The sequence below is a fragment of the Sminthopsis crassicaudata genome, chromosome X (genome assembly GCF_048593235.1).
Source record: "Sminthopsis crassicaudata isolate SCR6 chromosome X, ASM4859323v1, whole genome shotgun sequence".
NCBI lineage: Eukaryota > Metazoa > Chordata > Mammalia > Dasyuromorphia > Dasyuridae > Sminthopsis > Sminthopsis crassicaudata.
In genome coordinates, this window is record NC_133623.1 from 43,659,340 (window position 1) to 43,664,663 (window position 5,324).

Below are 5,324 nucleotides of genomic sequence, written 5' to 3' on the forward strand. Positions count from 1 at the left end.
GTTTTCCAAAAAATAAAAAAATGATTTGGGTCTCAAGGAACACTGGCCCATGTGTTAGGATTCCTAAGGGCAGCTCAATATTTCATTCTCTTTTTAAAAGTTCTTGGGGGCAGCTAGGTGGCGCAGTGGATAGAGCACCAGCCCTGAATTCAGGAGGACCCGAGTTCAAATCTGGTCTCAGACACTTTATACTGCCTAGCTGTATGACCCTGGGCAAGTCACTTAACCCCAGCCTCAGGAAAAAAAAAAAAAAAAAAAAAAAAAAGAAAGAAGTTCTTGCCCTAAGAAATAGAAACTGAGTGGATGCCTGTCAATGGGAGAATGGCTGAATAAATTATGATATATGAATGTTATGGAATATTATTGTTCTGTAAGAAATGACCAGCAGGATGGATACAGAGAGGCCTGGAGAGACTGACAGGAACTGATGCTGAGTGAAATGAGCAGAACCAGGAGATCATTATATACTTCAACAAGATTATACAATGATCAATCTGTTGAACATGGCTCTTAACAATGAGGTGTTCCAACAGACTTGTGATGGAGAGAGCCATCTACATCCAGAGAGAGAACTATGGAGACTGAATGTGGATCACAACATAGTATTTGTACCTTTGTTGTTGTTGTTCTTTGCTTGATTTTTGTTTTTTCTCTTTTTTTCCCTTTTTGATCTGATTTTTCTTGTGCAACATGATAATTGTGGAAATATGTCTACAAGAACTGCACATGTTTAACATATATTGGATTACTTGCCATCTAAGGGAGGAGGTGAGGGAAGGGAGGAAGAAAAATTTTAGAATACAAGGTTTTGCAAGGCTGAATATTGAAAACTATGAATATATTTTGAAAAAAAAAAGTTCTTGCCCTTGAGGACATGATTTTGTTCTTACTTTGTATCCAAAACTCTTTCACATGGTAAGCACTTACCATTTGTCGTTGAGTTGACTAAATATAAGTAATTTAACAAAATGTCGGTCAAGAAGGCAATTTAAACCAACCACAGTGTTTCTTTTCCCTTCACAACATTTCCATAATGTGCTAATCTGTAGTTTTATTATTTCTTCCATTCCACTGATGCTAAATTGCAACCTCTTCCACCCTTTACTAGGCAGCCTTCATGAATGTCTGTGGCACTCCCAAGAAATCAACATTTGGGGGCCAACCTGGTTCTGACTTTTTCTCAACTGCTAGCTCTAGGATACTAAACATACAGGCTTATTACCAGACCCATACACAAAACTTCCAACCAGATCATAACTTCAAGAGCTTCTAGTACATAGGTACAGCACTTCTAGAACCCAGGACTCCCCTCCATGCCACGAGGCATGGACTTTAGGAGGACGACTTTAGTGGAGGTCTCCTTGGAAGAGTCAGAATAAAAATGAAAAGGTATAATTAGGTTCCTTTGCTGGATAATTTAATTTCAGACTATTTCCCTACAAAGCACAAAATCACAGGCTACCCTCTGTGACTGTTTCAAGTCATGACCTTCAGTTTTAAGTTTGTGTTCCCTGGAGAGCCACCAAGAGAGAAGACCCAGGCCAAAAAATTAACGAAATTGTAGAAGAGGGATCCACTCCATCCCCTTCCTTATAGCCATATGATAATTATTTCAAAAAGTTTTCTTGCTGGTAGTTGGCTTTTTGAGTATTAGATAAGATTTTCCATTGCTGCCACAGGAAAAAAAAAAATTGAAGATTTGAGTTGTTTTTCCCAGGGTCCTTTTAGACAATGCCCACACCACAAACATACCTTAAGTCTCCTATCTTAGGAGCTGATGAAGAGATGTGTTTTTTTGTTGGTTTTTTTTTTTTTTTAATTGGCGTGTGCTTTGCTGCAATGAGAGCAGGTGATTAACATGCAAATCCCAAGAAAATAATTTATTCACACAAAACAAGAAAGCAGAGGGAAATTAGCATTCCCTTTCTGAATAAATCATGCATAATTCAAAAGACAGAGGACACTATGGCTGAGAAAGAACAAAATGAGTTCCACATTGCTGGAAAGGATCAGAGCCTTGACTTCTGTGGGCGTGACCCTCCCTAACCGCTTCAAGCATCTTCTTAAAGGGTTCAGAGGTTTATGACCAGCATGACGTTCTTTCTGCTTGCAAAGACAGAGGCAGCACTTTAGGGCCCCAAATTGTAGTCTGATCACATACTGAAAGGCTGACTCTGGGCAACTACTTTACCAATTTGTGTTGCTGTCAGTTAAGCCACAAAGATCTCCAATTTCACATATACAGCTATCAGTCAACTTACAGGATCCAGCTAATCGTATGGATGCATTTATTTGGTGCTTTTGAGACCATATGGCCATTAATTATCCTGCCACTAGGATAGTAAAAACAAATTTCCAAGCTGCCTATATGATTTTCTTTTGGCTCCCTCTACCTAGAACTTATAGACAACAGTGGAAACCAAACCTATTTTTAACCTTGGCTGAAAAATCATTGGAAAATCATCTGTGATATAAGAAGACATGGTGTGCAATGGAGGAGACAAGGCTGGACTGAATTTTCACCAGAATTATCTTAGCTTCATTTAGCATGGTCTGCCCTTTTCAAAATTAAAGGCTTTAATTATTTGGTAGTGAATTTTACATGGATGAGACCTCTTTGAGCCCAGATTCCAAAAGCTAAAATACTGAAACAGAAGGTCAGGGAAAATGGCAATTACTTTTTCTTTCTATAATATATTGTTACAGAGAGACCATTATGTAAAGGACCTGCAGATGTGCCTATAGGATAAGACTTTTAGTCATTTTAAGAGATTAGACATGTTGTTATTAAGAGTCCACCTAATAACTCAAGAACATGGGTCCAAGATTAGTACAGGCTTAGACTGTGTTTTAAAGATTTGGTTAAATTCATCCCAGCTCAAATTATCTGGTGGCACATTGTTACTTACATATACATAGATCTTCCTTCTCAACTGCCTTTCTTTAATTTAAGAAAACTGTTTAGAAATTAAAGCCATTTATAGTCATATGAAAAAAATGCTCTAGATCACTACTGATTAGAGAAATGTAAATTAAAACAACTCTGAGGTACCCATTTCACATCTCCCAGATTGGCTAAGATGACAGGAAAAGATAATGACAAATGTTGAAGGGGATGTGGGAAAACTGGGACACTGATACATTGTTGATGGCTTTGTGAAATGACCCAACCATTCTGGAGAGCGATGTGGAGATATACCCAAAGGGCTTTTGAACTGTGTATACCCTTTGATCCAGCAGTGTCTCTACTGGGTCTACATCCCAAGGAAATCATAAAAGAGGGAAAAAAAACCCATATGTACAAAACATTTTGTAGCAGCTCTTTGTGACAGCAAGAAACTGGAAAAGGAATGATGCCTACCGAATGGGGAATGGCTGAACAAGATGTGGTACATGAAGGTAACGGAATATTATTGTTCTATAAAAATTGACGAACAAGCTGATTTGAGAAAGGCCTGGAAAGATTTACAGGAACTGATGCTGAGTGAAACAAGCAGAACCAGGAATGCATCATACATAACAACAGCAAGAATGTGCGATGACCAACTTTGAAAGACTTGGTTCTTCTCAGTGGTCCAGTGATCCAAAACAATCCCAATAGACTTTGGACAGAAAATGTTGTCTGCATCCAGAAAAAGAACTAAGGAGACTGAATATAAATCGAGTTCACTTCTTTTTTCTGGTTTTTTTATCTCTCTCATGGTTTTTCCATTTTGCTCTGACTTTTCTCTCTCAACATGATTTATAAAGCAATATGTATTAAAAAAAATAAACTTACTACAATAATAAAAGGAAAAAGAAAACTATCTAATTACTAGAGTTATCAAGCAGTGGACTAGAAGTCTTGTGAAGGAGTTCATCATTGGAAGCAGCCCTCTGGCAGAACATTTGTAAGGGGCACTGTAATGGGGGGCAAGGCTGGACTAAATGTTCTATATAAGTTCTATTTAAGATTCCACAGTATTTTGTTTTTTTAATCATCCACTTTTATATACCAGGATACCTAAGTTCTAGAATTTATGATCACAAGTTTTTCAAATATCAACCGGGGGGGGGGGTACCTAGGCATTGCACCCCAGCATGTCATGGTACTGAAAATACTCATTAAAATTCTTTTTCACTGTTATGAAGAGGCAGAAAACCAAAAGACAACATTCTTGGGGTACCTCCTTTTCTTAGGGAAAAAAAAAGCTATTCAGCCAAAAAAAAAAAACCAAAACCACTCAGTAAAGCTTTGTAACTTATCAGCTCTGAATCTGGGAAATGGCACTTTTTTTTTTTTTTTTTTTTTTTTTTTTTGCTGAGGCAATTGGGGTTAAGTGTCTTGCCCAGAGTCACACAGCTAGGAAATATTAAGTGTCTGAGGCCACATTTGAACTCAGGTCCTTCTGACGTGAGGGCTGGTACTCTAAAAGGACACATTTTTAAAAGGTCCAGTATCATCGTTTGGTACAAATCAAAGCCATGGACAAAAATCTGAAATTTTTGGCTCACAGTGACTAAGCTCTAGTCATGGCTCCCTGAAAAAAAAACACCACTTAATAAACCAACTCTACAAATTTAAATTCTACTTTCACAATCTGAGTGATGGATTTCTTATAAATACACACAGACACAAGTGTACATAGATCTACATAAGCATGTGTATAGATAGAGAGATATGGATATATGGATGGATGGATGCATATTTTATTTTTTTGAGTGATGGAATTCCAGTGCCATTTTTGAAGATAGCATTTTTGGGAGAAACAGCTCACAGCCTCAGACTTAGGACACCAGGGTTCAAGTCTCCCCTCTGATATTGGTGATGCTACTTAACCTCTCAATGTCCCAATCAACTCTTTAGATTACAAGTGGCTCTCAAACAGTAGCTGATCTGCATTAACAGAAGGCATTTCCTCACTAGGAGTTCCTTATACCAGTGAAATCACAGGTCCAAACAAAATAAAAACACATTTTTGGACGATATGGCAATTTGAAGGTCACAGAGCTGTTTTCCTCATTTCCGAATTTCACATATGAAACCTTTCATGAAATGGGGCAAATGTATGTGAAAATCCAGATAAGGAGAGTTGGGAGATCTTGATTCTTTGGTGGATTACATGGGTGAGTATAAATTTAATCCAAACATTTTAGCAACCAACCATTTCTCTGCTTTGATATGAAAGAAAAACATAAAACAAAGAGCTCAGTTAGAATAATGGCAAAAGTGAATTTCTCAAGCTGGCTTATGAGATTTCTCCGAGAGAAGTCCGGTAGCAAAAATGAACAGATTTTTTTAAGCCAAAAAGTATTACATCAAGAAAGAACTTTTGGAAGGCACG